This window comes from Symphodus melops (genome assembly GCF_947650265.1).
Source record: "Symphodus melops genome assembly, chromosome: 14".
Classification (NCBI taxonomy): Eukaryota; Metazoa; Chordata; class Actinopteri; order Labriformes; family Labridae; genus Symphodus; species Symphodus melops.
In genome coordinates this window covers 22,902,165-22,917,293 of record NC_136704.1, presented here as the reverse complement: position 1 = coordinate 22,917,293, position 15,129 = coordinate 22,902,165, and the positions used below count along the sequence as shown (strand labels likewise).

Below are 15,129 nucleotides of genomic sequence, written 5' to 3'. Positions count from 1 at the left end.
GCAATCCGAAGGGAGGAGGAGTCAAGCGAGGGAAGGAGCAGCTGGAGTCCCACACTTCGCCCTCTCTCTTCTCCTTGCAAAAAAAAGCGCACTAAATGTAACAACAACTCTGCACGCGCTTCTTCTTCTCTAGTTTTTACGCACATCTGCGCTCTGCTCTCGGCACGTTTTTTTATCGGCAGGCTCATGGTGGTGTTGGTCCGGCGCTGGTTGGACACTGACACAAACTGTGAGGAAGAGGAGAAAGACAGGCAAGAGGAAAAACTCTGGCAGCGCCGTTTTGGAGTTGGAGTTGCAGCGTAAAAAAAACAAAAAAAAAAACCCAGACACACACAGTCCGAGGCAACTCCAGAGGCACATCTGCAACTTAGGAAGAGAAGAAGACAAAGACACTAGAAACATATATTTTTCCCATCTAAGTGAAGACAAAAAGTGCGAATCAGAGGGGGAGTCACCCACGAAGAAGTAAGTACATTTACTGGCTTTGGACGTCTTTGAGCGGATTTGTCCGTGTGTGTGTTAAAGTTTGGAAATGCAGGCAGAGTTTGTGAAGCAGCAGAGGTTTAACGTTTCAAAACGATGGCTTTTCATACAAGTTTGTATTTAGACTTGGAGAGAAAAAAAGATTGCAGGAACACTGGCAAGAAAAAATCTGTTTTGAACCGATGATGTAAGCGTCGATCTGAGATCTCCAAAAATGAGCCGAAAACGCACCGAGTAAGTGTGTTTGGTTTGGCTCGGGTGTGAGTTATTCTCTCTGATATAAGTGCTGCTTGTTAGAAACCCCGGACGGCTCTCTTTACAAGTATCCAACAGACAGATGTGCATTTATGAAAACTAATCAAAAAAGTTGCAAAAAGTTTGGTTGAGGTGCCAAACTTGTTTCAGGGTATTTGAAGAGACAGATAAAACACGTGGAAATCTAATGGGAGGTTTGAATTGGCACTTTATGAACTTCTGCAGACTTGCAACTTCAGTGGACATTTGCCCGAAGAAGAAACGCGCGTGGGGTTTCGAAGTTGAGAGGTGGGGGTGCATATTCATGTGCCTGTGTGATCATATTTCAGTGTCTGCTATTGATTAGCTTTATCCTGTTGGGAGTTCTGCAGGAACATACACATACTCAGACTAATGGAACTTTATTCTTTTTTTTTTTTTTTTATCCATCAAGGATGTGAATGACCTCTGGCCTCGACCTTTACCATTTTACACATTTTAATTATTTATGCAGAACTTGTAAAAACAAACATTCCTGTAAGTGACGTTTCTGGGAGACATTAAAAACATTTTTTTTTTTTTTAAATTCGAAAGAAGGCTTTTTAAAATTCAAATTAGCTGGAAAAAAAAGTCCAGATATGAACCAAAATTTTGGTTCAAGATTTTGCATCAAACTTGGATTTTCAAACATTACTTACTGATTACAATACTGTGTATATTTTTTTAATACAATGCATGAAATCAGTGCATTTAATTTTAATTTCTGCAGAAACAGGTGTCAGTAAAATACACACAAATTTGATTTCGATTTGACAATTTGATTTTCATTGAAAATGTGTGAGAACATTTTATGCACATCCTTAAAAAAACACATGTTTGAGGAGAGATCAGAGCGGGTTTGAAGGCATGTGCATGTGCTCAGAGAAATGTAAGCCCATTACAGTGGGCTCTGTGGCGCTGCAGGGGTCCATGTGTGGACCTTTATGGGGCCCCTCGAAACATTTAGAAAAAGCATTAAAGCCACATTAATTTATTGAAGTAAAAATCAAGTCATTCACAAATGTAAAAGAAGAAGAAGAGGAACAATCTGTGGACTGTTCTTCATTAAATTCAGCACTTATAAAACAAACTCCCATTGACTTGTGAAGGGTGAAATAGAATCTCTCTTAACAAAAGTCTGTGTGTTCATTTTTTGGGGGTCCGGGACATGAAAACGTTGGAGAGCCCCCGCTCCTCCACATGTGCGGATATTTGTTTGAAACTTTCCCTCCTGTCCTCTCCAGCTGTTCCACATTTTATCTGCTTGCCTGCTCTCGGGTTTCACACAGACGACGAAGGTCCGGGCTGCTCAGCCATGCGGTGCAGCTCAAATCCTCCTTCTTTTTTTTTTTTTTTTTTTTTTTTTGACACTTGGCGAATTATTAACGGGGGTCTGGTCGCACCCTAAAACAGAGCAGAGAGTGAACACACCAAATAAGATGTTTAACAGCACTAGTTCACACAGATAAAAAAAAAAAAAAAAAACCCTTATAGCTGTTTTTTTTATGAGGCTGTTCCATCACTCTTCTTGTCTCTGGTTTTGGCTTGAGTCAGATTTATTTGCAGGTCTTGGTTACATTTATCTAATAAAATTAAATAGAGACTGTCACATAAACTGCCATATAAAACGGTCTCTGCTTTATTTGAAATAACAAAATAACATTTCACAGGGTCGAGAGGAAGGAAAGAAATCACTGTCATGTCAATGATTCGGCTCTGTTAACATGTAAAATAATGAATAGACGGATCAGGCCTTAAACACACTCAGATTAAAGGCCTTGTATTCTAAATTAAAAAATGACATTATATGAATTATTCGTCATTTTGATTTTCTTGCCGTTAATTATATTTCATTGTGATTTAAGAAAATGTGCTCCACTGTTTGCATTGCTTTGATTGGTTTTGTGATTTGTTACTCATTTTCCCCCCAAAAATCCTAAAGACTTAAAATTACAAAAATGCTTTCATAAAATCACAAAATTACCTCTCTAAATTTATATTTAAGGCCAAAATAGTGGCTGCATTTGGTTATATTTTATAACCAAATTTTCACGAGCCTGAATCAAATTTGAATTATTTACAATTAAATGTATGCAATGGAAAAACTGATTGACTTTTGTTTCCTTAAATCCAGTTTTACAAAACATGTGGCGCCTGTTCAGGGGTTTTAATATGTGATGTCATAATGCATAAAATAGTTTTTCGGATGTTTTTTTAATCACAAATATATCTACATTTTATCAGTAAATTTCACATATTGTTTATTTATATTACATTGGACCTGAATAGAAACTACAGAAACTGCTGTCAAACAGGTGCACCTTCTCCCAAAAAAAAAAAAAAAAGGGACTTAGTCTCATTATGATGCAGCAGCAGAGATGAATGCAGCAGTGTTTAAGATGCTAATCTGCTGGAATGAGATGCACGACTCAGAGCCACTCGCTTACTGTAGCCAGTAGAGATGTATCGCGGCCGCTCTCTGCTCCATCCGCTCCACGCGTGGGGAACAGGCGGATAACGTTTCCCTCTGCAGGACTCACTCCGTCAGATAGCAGCCCCGGATTCTTTTCTATTATCTCAACTTGAAGCCCTATATACTTTCTGTAAATGTATGCATAGCGACACAGGCCCGGTCCACCCGTGACCCAGCGACCCTGCAGAATAGAGGCTGTCATGTTAATGCAGGGAGATGACATGCTATTAGCCTTTTGAGGTATGGCCCTCTCCTCCTGTATTCACAGTTGCAGGCAGGTTGTGTCCCCGGGCCTTTTACACCCTGCAGGAATAATACCTGTTATCAGAAGTGAATGCAAGAGGCTCTAATGAGCTGTGTTGTTGTGCTAATGCTGCAACCTCAGGCTCTCAAAGAGGTGGCAAATGTTTTGTTAGAACGAGGGAAATGTGAGGAAGTTGATTTTCCCTAAGATAATGAGGACTGTAGTTTATTTTTAGCATTAGCTCGCTTGTTCTGAAGGTTTTTCCGGAGGTTGTGTCTTTTTCCCCGTTTTGTGTTTTTTTTTTCTGAATCCTCTTTTGCAGAAACATAGAGTTCATAAAAGGAGCAATTATTCATTTAGTTTTAGGATGCAAAGTTACCACGTGAGCAAATAAAGTTGGGAGTTATTCCCTCTATAATTTGATTAGCTGTCACTTCCCTTGCATATAACTGCTGCAGCCGAGTAGATGGCAAAGAAATCCCTCACTTTGATGATTTTGCTACTTTGATATGTTGACATCAAATGAAACAGACACAGTGAGGAAAGACAGAGGACAAGTCAGACAGAGGTAGCGGTTTAAGGGGGGGGGGAAAAAAGCCGAGTGGAAATTTGTGAGTGTGGTTTGCGAGGCGCAGAGGAGTGCCATGAAAAGTTGGGCTGAGACGGCAAACCTGAGGAGCGTCAAAACGTCTTGATGCATTTGCGTGTGAGCAGAGACAAGACGGGGTCTTGGGGTGTGCGAGGGTTTCTCCTTGGCCTCCTAATCCCCAGGCCCAGCCATCCCTTCAGGGCATGCCTCAGATCTGGCTCTCTGGCTCTCCGCGCGGACGACCCAGCTCCGCCAGCAGATTTAATATGCTATGTGTTCCTGCTCCCCCGGCTCCCCTCCACCTCAACCATCATTGTCCCAGAGCGGGACCCCCGCTCCCCAGTTCAAGGAGGCTGCTAAAGGCACCTTTCAAGCCGGGTGATGTCTTTGGATAAGGCGTGCGTAGGAAGGGGGGAAAGTGGCGATGAAGAGGGCGTGAGTCTCAAGATATCAGACTGTAAATTTAGATATGTATATTACACACATTCAGGAATGTGAATACACTCGGGGCTTTCACAAACAGCATACTGACACAACAGTCAGTGCAATGCATGCATGTTCATCCAATCTGCTGCTCATTCGCACTTCTTTTTTCTCTTTTTCTTCTCTCTCTCATGCACAAACATACAGGTTTAGATTTCACTTTACCCATTTTTCCTTCCTCCTCAACTTTTTTTGAATCTGAAAAAAAAAAAAAAAAAAAAAAATGGGAGGGAAAAAAGTGGGAGCTCAAGTTGCCTTCGCGGAGGCTGAGAGAAGGCTGGTTTGTTTTCCATGACTTTGGCTGGTTGGAAACTCCAACTGGACCTGACAATTACTCTGGTCAACTTCTCTCCCAGAGTCAGGCTCCATGCAAAGCCATAAAAAAAAAAGAGTGAAAAGTGCACTTAAATAAGGTCATTAAAATGTATGCTCAATCAAATTTTTTTGACAGCTTAACATGAGCCGGCTTGTAGGTCATTGTAAATTTTTACTGCAAATATGCAGGTGTGTGTGAGAGAACGCAGAGTGTGCCAGCGGCTCGCTGCGTTTTCTTCTCTCACATACGCAAAGACAAACAGGACAGGTCACGCCTGCATGTGGGTGCAGCTCGTCCCCTCCCCTGTTTGCTGTAGCGGCTGTAAAAATGTCTTAAAGGTCTGCGGTGTGAAGTGTAACAGCAAGAAGTGAAGTGCTTTTTCCTTTGGGTGCCCATTTGTGCTCGGGAGCCGCGTGTAAAGATGAGTGCCTGAAGACGCAGCTTCCCATGCAGGGCCGGGGCTGTTTTTTTGCAGATGTGGCATTGTGTCAGCTTTGATGGGAGCCGGTTGTGGCACCCGTGAGGGGGTCTGCGCTTTCTTGTCCAGGGTGGTGGTTGGGGGACGGATGAACTGGCTGCTTGCTGTGAACAATGATCTGTCACCTATCCATGCTTTTTGATGTGTGAAGCCATGAGTCAGGCTTTGAAACCACGAAGAAGAAAAAAAAATTGGTGGAATAAAACTATGCTGTTATATGCAATATTCTATACTAAACCTGCTCTTTCTAAACAAGTAATTAAGTTATGTATTGTCATGCACTAACAAAATGAACCCCATGTGTTTGCAGTCCCATGTTGCTTATGGTTGTCTTTCATTGGGAGTTATCCCCAAGTCCTGCAGCATCCTGGAGTGGAGGTCAAGGAGGGGTCTATTGTTTGAATGTCAAATGTAAATCCAGAGGTTAATACCTGAAAGAAGCCCAGGGCTGGACTTCTACCTCCTCTCCAAACATGTTTAGATGAGTACCTCTTCCCCTTCTTTTGCTCCTTCATTTCCGTGTGCTGCGGACTTTGGGGCAAGTTGCAAAAAGAAAGAGGGCGGGCATCCCGTTCTGAACCCTTCTAGTGTGTTCTTCCCAGCAATGAATGCTAAGAGACCCTGCCTCTAATAATGCCTCATCTTAGAAAACAAAAGGGGGCACTCTACTATCTGAGCTAAATTTCTGCCCCAACCTGAAAGAGCCCTCCTTTGACAGCGCAGCATTTGAAGACTAATCGTTTTTTCTCATGCAAAGCACGCTGTTTTAAGAGCTTGGGCCACGGAAAAGAGAGGGGGCTGTGTTTTAACAATACTCCGCAGGGAGTGAGGAACAGGGTTCGGAGAGAGGAGGGGAGAGGTGGGGTTGAGGAGGTGGGGGGGATTCCTCACTCCTTTTGCTCCTCAGACAAAGCCTGGTTCCTTTCAGGGTTTGCATGGGGGGTAGGGTGCAAGGGGAAGAGGAGGGAGCATCCAAAGAGTTTCAGTTACTTGAAAGAACGGGACTCCAGCCGTTTTTAATGACAGTTTGTCATCATGGCTCCTCCACCTTCCAGGGGAAAAAAATGTAGGCCTGGCCTTGCAGTGACAGGCCTGGAAAGAAGTGGGCCCGGGAAAATTTATAGGGAAACAGAAATATTAACGTGTACATGGGGCCCTAAAACGGCTTTGGCTATTCCTGCCAGACTGGTGTTTTTATTAAGAGGGTCGACTTGCTTTGGAAATATATCTTATTCATGAAGAAAGCCCGGTTAGACTTCCCAAAGAATTCATTATGTTCCCCCAGATGCGGCTTCGCGGGTTGCGGCCGTCCCTCGGAGGATGTGGAGCGTGGAGCGCGACATTGTAAAGCCTCCCTTAGTGGGCGCGGGAGTGCGAAGGGTTCCATTTGTCAAAGGTGCCCAAGTCTTTTTCCCCTCCTCAACACTTTCCCGGCTGAGTCTCAAACTCATTGTCTGAGCAAAGGCAGGACATTAGTCACCACAACACCACGCGGGAGCCTGCAGGGCGAAGGACCAGCGCTGTGGAGCTCAGCCTGGGACAGAGAAGGGGTGGAGGAATCGAGGGAGAGAGGGGAAGGTGAGAGGAGGGCAAGAAAGAAGGAGGAAATGTGGGGTATAGACGGAAAAAAAAGTGAGGAGGAGTGTGTGTGTGGGAGAGAGGGAGTAAGACCATGGGGGGGTTAGAGGGAGTGGAGTCTGTAGCTCTACCTCAGGGCTCAGTGTGTAAGCCCCTGTCTACCCCCCAAAGCTGCTTTCACAAAGAGATTTACAAGACAGGTCTCCCGTGTGCTTTGCTGCCCTGCATTATGAGTGAGCGAGTGTGTGAGTGTGCAAATGCATGTGTTGCTAAAAAGACCTTTTATTTTCTTTCTCTATCATCTATGCAAGACTGATATTCCCCCAAATTTACCAATCCGGGGCAGGTCAGACTCATAACAGCCCCAGAGGAGCAGTGTGTATAACCTATTCCCCCTGGTGGTGGTTTGTGTGTGTGCGTGTGTGCGTGCGTGTGTGCATTGATGTGTGAATGTATTTCACAGATTCACACATACGAGGGATGCTGTTAGCTTTTGGAATTATTTATAAAGCTTGGCTTTTGTGTGGCGCTCTAAGTCCCTGTCTCCTCCCATTACTGCCTATGACTACCTGGGCTCCCTCAAGCACCCAAATTTCCCCTCAGACAACCTCTCAGCATAAAGAACAGAGTTTGTTGTCATATGTAAAACCTTTTAAAGCGACTAGTGTCAGAAGAGAGTGGTATGAAGGTATCGGACAAATCGCTACCATTTCAGCAAATCTTAATTCTTAAAAACTTAAAAGAAGTCAATTATGTAAATCTGAACTGACACCAGGCCACATTAAACAATGGTTAAAAAGCTTTTTGCTATGTTAAATAAAATCAAATATTCACAGTCCTCCACTTTTAATAAAACTTGTTCATGATGTTAAACTTACTAGCTTACTAACTAGCTTACAGTATTGCTAACTAGCAAAGGGTAACGTGAGATAGAAAGTGGTTGAATGCTATTTAGATAGCAGCTAAAGTTCTCATTTAGCCACTCTCTAGCTAACTAGCTAGTTTAGTAATATTACAGAGTAGGCCTACAATAAGATAGGCAGCGTAACAGACTACAGAGTTGCTTAGAAACGAACTAAGCATCACTTAACAAATGAAATTTGTTTTACGTTTTATTGTTATGTAAAATAGATTGTTCAATTAGATAATCATAATGAAAATGCTAATGCGTTTTAGCCCAAAAATGACAAAGTTCATTATTTGTTAGCATCAAGCTAATAAGTTAGCATGTTCCCTTTCGGTCCATCTGAGAAAAAAAGATGCTCTCTTACAGACAATGCATCGGCCGCCACTGGCTAACAGCAATGTTTGCAAGGAATCATCTTAATGCTAACATTCGCTGTTTTACCTGTTTATTTTATTAGCATGAAATGTGGCCCATTTTCACGAAGGTTTTTTAACCATTGAATGTCTTATCATCTGAAACAGTGGAAAGAGTGTTCTTAGATGTGTATAATTATCCAACCTTAAATATGGAAGAATAATTCAAAAAAGGTTTGTGTGATATTTATAAAAAAATTCCATTTTACGTAATTGAATCAAGAATCACTTTCTTACCAGGTAAAGAGTTACACATTCTGGAAAAATGTATTTTAAATTTAGAAAGTTATAATCTGTGCGGACAAGCCTTCCAGACAGACACACATGAGTTCTTCTGACCCGTCCCATATGGCTCTGATTACACTGTAATTCAGGAAAGTTTTTTTTCCCACTTTTTCTCGCACGGACAGAGCGGGGGTGAAGGTTTTAGTATGTTTGAGATGGTTTATGTTAATGTTGCTTTTATTGAAACAAGCTGGGATGTGATTATAGTCCTGCTCGGTACATATGAGCAGTGAGCTTGCTCTAGTTTCCCCATCTCCCTCTGGCAAAGAGATCAATGCAAACCAGCTAACGTAGGGTAATAAGCCATTAGTTCACACATTGTTGGAGAGATTTACATACATCGACCGGCAAACTGATAAACTAGGTTCTGTGTCCTAGAGGTAAGAATGATTGTGTATAAGTGATTAGCTGAATGAACTCTGGTTTTCAGTGTGTGTGTGTCTGTGTGTGCGAACCATCACCATGTGACCACCAGTTCTGTGTGATAGGTGCCAGATTGCGTAGCGGCAAGCCAGGTTGTCTCTGCTTGTCAGGAGAGCAGGGTGGAGGAGGGGAGATGTGAGGATGATTACACTGTACACTGTTCCTCTGATCTGATTCATCACTAACTGTCTCTCCTGCAAAGGGTGAACTTATTATCCCTGTCTCAACTTCCACCGTGGAGCCAGCTGCTCTCCATGCTTCCCAATTAACCCCAGGCGCCCGTCAAACGCACCAATTAAGGCCTCCTCCTCCTCCTCCTCCTCTTCGCAGATGCATTTGCCTGCGTTAGCCAGCCCGGCTTAGTTTTGGATGCTCGAGCGTGCAGAGAGGAGTGAGTGAGCGAGTCGGATAGCGTTGAGCATGTTTGTTTAGGAGCTGTCCTAAGCGATGGCGTTACAGCTCCCAGATTTATTTGAGGTGGGGTTGCAAACAGCTGAAACAAGTAAATACATCCAGATGTTTGGCTTCCTCACGAACGAGCCTGAGGGGGCTGCCTGTTTAATGACAGTGTTGTTCCTCACTCTCTATGCTGGGGCCATTTTGTGACTGTGCTCTTTGGAGTTTATGGGAAGTTTTTTAGTTGTTTTTTTTTTTTTTTTTTGCAGAGCTGCAAGGTTTATGGCATCTCATTCCAGTCTAGCGTAGTGTAATGTCATCTTGGTATGCGAGTTGCGTGAGTCTTTTTTTTTTTTATTTAATTTTTTTTGCTGGGCTCAGTTTCTTCAGCCTTTCAAAATGCGAAATATTCAGCTGCGTGTTTTTGATGCATTGGCTTGTGATGCGCAACAGCCTCTCTGTGTGTGTGTGTGTGTGTGTGTGTGTGTAGGAGTGTTGCTGTGGGTGGGGTACAGGTTTGGCAGCGCTGCTAATTCCTCTGAGACTGCCTGTGCCGGTGCATGTGTGTGTGTGTGTGCGTGTGTGTGAATGTGCACGAGTGTGTTTGTGGAGTCTAGGAGCCGACTCTGATGGGGGGGCTCAGTGGCTGATATGAAAGTGAAGGGAGAGAGTTGTCTCTCGACGCTGCCGTTGGGAGAGCCGTCAGGGAGCTGGAAGTCTCCGGGACTCCCTCTGAGCTTCAGCTGTCTTTGATCTCACACCTCCACTGCCGTATGCTCAATATTACTCTGTGGAGCTCACTCTCACCTGCCGCTGATACTGCAACAGACAGGCAGACTCACACTGCATGAAACTTTTATCTTGTGTGCTCCACTTATGAACCTGTGCAATGGCCAGTAAACCCCTTTTTTCATTCTCCAGACATTTTCTTCTGACCTCACACGTGAAGCGGGTTTTTTAACGCTTTGCCGTTGTATTATAGAAAGGAGCAAAGGACAATCAACAAGGTGACGGTGGCCTTGTGGTTAGTTTGAGCACCCCATGTACACAGGCTGTTGTCCTCAAAGAGGGTGGCCAGGGTTTGGATCCGACCTGTGGCTTCTTTTCCTGCAAGTAATTCCCCACTCTCTGTCCCCTGTCCTGTCGCTACAAAAAAATAAAATATGAGAAAGGCCAATAAGCATGTAAAATCTGAACTGAAAGGACAGTTGATCTCGAGGGTGGTTCGGATCCTTATGTCCCAGCACAAAACCAACGTATTAGCTATAGTCAGAACACAAAACAGCTCGGGTGTGCATGTAAAATGTAGTAACCTCTGACTTTTTAGATTTATGACTAATCAGAGGTTTTTCATCAATAAACACGTCATGCAGAACATACAGTGTGATTAGACTTCTTAAGAGTCTGACCTAAACATACATACATCAACTAGCTTTCTTTTTTTTTTTTGAAGCGTGACTGACTGATTCAACTTTTCAACTATTCAGCTCCAGACACACAGCTGAACACGATTTGACTTAGCTGATAGAATTAGACCCATTCCATCCTTTGTTTTCATAAATCTGATTGATTGTGTTTTAGACCAGCACAGCCACCTCATAAGAATGCATGAACTTAGTGAAGTGTGCTCCCTTCCCCCCTTTTTTTTTTTTAACTCCTGTCCATCACAGATATGTTGAAATAAGGCTGGAGTGCTGATAGGGTGATCTTATTTTATTTTAACCTTTTTTTTCCCGAGCCCATCTGATGAAAGATATGCAGAAGATAGAACGGTATCATTCGTTTCTGGATCTGTGGAATGTGTGACCCGGTGTTACCCTGTTGGTTCAGTTCCCATCCACACAGGAAGTCGAGCATTTAAGCAATGCCATTTCTTCCTATTCCCCCCCCCCTCTCTCTCTCGCTCGCTCGCTCTCTCTCTCTCTCTGCATTCCTCTTGACTGACTTGCGGCACATTTCAGGACAGCTTCATTCAGCATTCCTTTACATCCTAATTTGTTTGCCCTCCCCTCTTATTTTTTTCCCAGTCACCCTCTGTTTAGGTCCGGCTTTATCACGCCGCAGCCAAACACAGAGACAACTTCATCTCATCCAATTTTCACCCCTATAATTCGGTTTAAATGGCACGGCCGCGAGGGCCAGAACGGGAATTAATAAGAACCAATAAAGCTTGCCGCTGGGGCATCGGGGCCAGTCTTAAGTAAACATTATGACTTCTTGAGGGGGGATTCAGGGGCAGCACTTGATGAATTGTGGCGGAGCTTGGGAAGGGCTAATTTCTCACTTAGCCGTCCTGATGGGGCTGGCTAATAGGCCTTGCTTTGCCTGGCTGATTGTCTGCTGGCTTTATTATTGTGCATTATCGCGCTGCCCCCTGGCTGTTGTTAGCGCTCGGCCCCGGAGACGCCAGGCTCCCGCCATTAATCACATAGCAGCTCTGACTCACTGCGCTCCAACGCTTATCCCAATGACTCAAAGGAATGAAGGAAAGGAGAGAGCGAGAGAGAGAGAGAGAGAGCAGGAAGAAAATGAAGAACTTTAAGTCCGAGTGGGCAGAATAGTTTGCGTGTAACTTCTCAACCTGTAGCTGTGCAGCCTCAGGATTGCTCTTAGTTGCTTCAAACAGTGATACTCTTCTGTCTAAGACACAGAGGATAAAAGCAGCATATGCCACAGTCCCTTGGGCTAAATGTGAAGACCGACTGTCAAAACCATACGTGCTGCCACAACACTCGCACAGGACCATCAATCTGCTTGATCGTCCTCTGAGCAAAGAGAAGGAGAGAGAGAGAGAGAGAGAGAGAGAGAGAGAGAGAGAGAGAGGTGTATGAGGTTTTTATCAGTACAGGAATTTCTCTTCCTCTACTCATCCGTCTCCCTCGGGTCCCCCTCTCTCTCTCTTTTTATCATCACACTTGCATACACTGAGCGGCGCATACAACACCTGGGTGCATCTCCTGCAACTCCTACGTCTAAACCTCACTCGCCATGTCTTTTCTCACACATGCATTACACGGGGATGTGCACTCAAACAACGCAGCATCTGGCGCAACATCTACTGTGTCGCCATGTGAAGGATGTTGTTTTCGCGCTCTGCGACTTTGGCGGAGTGTTTTCCAAAGGTTTGTATGAAGAAGAGAGTTTGCAGGGGAGATGAGAGACTCACTGACAGGATACAGACCTCGCTCTCTTTGCGTGACGGCGTCTTCCACGTGCAGGGACCACTGCAGAGGGGGAAACCTGTGGGGGCTTCTAATGCACTGACGATAAACTGAATTTTCAACAGGCTGTGTGGATGCTAAAGCAACACATTTGATGCCAAGACTTGAGTGCAAAGTGAATGTGAACAATGTAAGAGACAGGAAGAACTTGTAGCTACAGTAAATCCAGAGCAGCAGGGCATTCCCATGGACTGTATAAGACATGGACGCCGCTCTATGGTTCCTGAAGACGTGTCGCCATCGTGGAAACCTGACTGTTCATATCTTTCAGTCTGTTTTGTAACAGGCTTTAAGCGTCCTGACAAACACCTCAACACGCCCACCTGTCAGTCAAACCAGATAATTAAGTCAGTGTCCTCATACAAAATCAACAAGGAATAACAAAAAGCCCTGTATCGTGTTTACCAATAAAGTCATGAGACCAAACCCGTCTTTGGTAGCAGACTGTGAACATGTTTGAACACAAGAGCTTCCTTTGGCTTTTATAAGCAGCGCCTCGAGTGGACACTCGGGGGAAAAGCTCTTGCTTTATTGTTCTTTGACATCGGAGGTCGCAACTTTGACATTTCCACATCCCAATGAGAACATCAGAGGAATATTACATCCTTGTTTCTTAAACTGAAGTCTTCTTTATAACTGTGATTAAAGTACAGGTCTCATTCTTAAATATGGTTCGTTCAGCTTTGCTCAAAGACAGCTGGTAGAAATGTACTTCAAATGGCTGCTTTTCTCTTTTCTCTCAGACGCTGATTTTTTTCTATTTCACTTTAGTAACAAGTGGAATGAAATACTTCTACTTTTACATCCAGCATCCACAGCTACCTGCGCCTCTGCTTGAGTGAAATATAAGGTTTCTCTGCCCTTTCTGTTGATAAAATAAGACATGGTAAACTCGATCTTTGCAAATTTAAAGAAAAAAAAAAAGTTCTGCTTGTAGTCTTCTTGTAATCCTCCCAAGGACTCTCTTCATATTTGGCTGAAGTAATAGACTGCATTGTTTGCTTTGGCCTCCCGTAAAAAGCTGAACGAGCATTTTTCCTTCTTCTCAAGAATCAGGAAAAGTGTCGGATCAAACAAAGGCTCTGCATTTCAGCGTTGGGAGAAAGTGAATCAAGTGGCGAGCAAAGGGGGGAAACCAGTACTGCATAACTGGGCCACCACTGCACCAAAGCAGCCTGCATTATCCATTGTCTCAGCCTGCACGGCCCCCACTCGCCCTGACACAAGTGGCTCACCAACAAATGCAAAGCCAAAATAAATAAATAATCTAATAAGCGGAGCTCTGTGGGGAAAACGCTGAAGATTTCCATTGTGGTGCACGCTTTTATTCGCCCCTTATCTGCCGGGTAGCGAGCGCAAAAGAAGCATCGTGTAAGCATTCCGATTACATCGTGTGGGTTTGTTACACAGGAATGTAAGATGCACTCACAGCATCACACGGGGTCCCTCACCAGCCCTCCAAAGCATCTTAAGTGGAGAGGTCTGAGGGAGCAAGACGCACGCGAGGATAATCTTATTAGCTCCGCCGAAAGCAAACCATGAGCTGTGTGTGTTTGTCCTTGACGAATAATAAAAACACTGCTCCTCATTTACACAGCCGTATAATCTGGAGCTTTTCTGCAGTGCACTTGTGATAGAAGTCCTAATAGTTTAAATATGGAATATGCTACGATGCTATGCTAATATGATGCTGTAATAAATGAAGGACAGGTAGATCTTTTTAGGGCTAAACCTTACGAATATGTTCAGAGTTTTTTTTTTTTGATTTGTAGAGACTAAATAGTTGTGAAATGATTTATTTCCATCAAGCAAAACCCAAAGACGACTGAAACCATTTATCTACTATCAAAAAAGCTACAGATTATTTTTTTCTTCCGACTAATCAATTAATCATTCGCACTTTAAGATGTCTTGGGAAAAAAAAAAGTAAATGCGAAAAAAGCAGGCAGGAAAGTTAATTTATTTTTTTCATGCAGTATTTAAGATGATTTTCTGAAAAAGAAAAAAAAAAAAACAACAACATGAAGTTTGACAGACGAGAGTGAAACTTACACATCACCATGGCGACATTTAAAACCAGTAATATCTGAGCCGTGTCACTGTATACAAAAGAGTAAAGGGACTGACACTAAACCAGTTTGCATGTGTGTGTCTTGGATTTCATATGATCGTGTGTGTGTGTGTGTGTGTGTGTGTGTGTGTGGCAGGGTGTGACTAATTCCTGCTAAATGGCCCTTACTTGAGGGGCTGGTCCCCGTCAGCTGTAGGCCAGACTCAGTGCCATCTGGGCACAATGTTAGTTTTCACTGGTGAATGGGAGCCACCACCATCAAATCCCCAAACCCCTCCTCCCTACTTTCCCCTCTTGCCTCCCAGGGCCGAAGGCGAGCCATAAGAACGGTGTCAAACACAGCAAGCGAGCTAAGTATGTCGTTTCCCTACAGCGCCATTGAGTTTGGGAACACCTCCTCGGTGGGGATTTTGAACCCAACACGGCTCGTCTTACCCGTAGAAAAGCACGTCCACTGTCTCCTTCAGGGGCCTCATCCCCTCACTGACCTTATCCA

General features: G+C 43.8%; 1 protein-coding gene across 1 annotated transcript in view; it reads left to right on the top strand.

Moving 5' to 3' along the window:
* Window positions 1-15,129, top strand: part of gli3 (GLI family zinc finger 3) — a 99,497-nt gene continuing 84,368 nt past the window's right edge. Inside the window, exon 1 of the mRNA XM_079361427.1 lies at window positions 1-465. The gene's annotated coding sequence lies outside the window, so the exon portion shown is untranslated. The remainder of the gene's footprint in view (window positions 466-15,129) is intronic.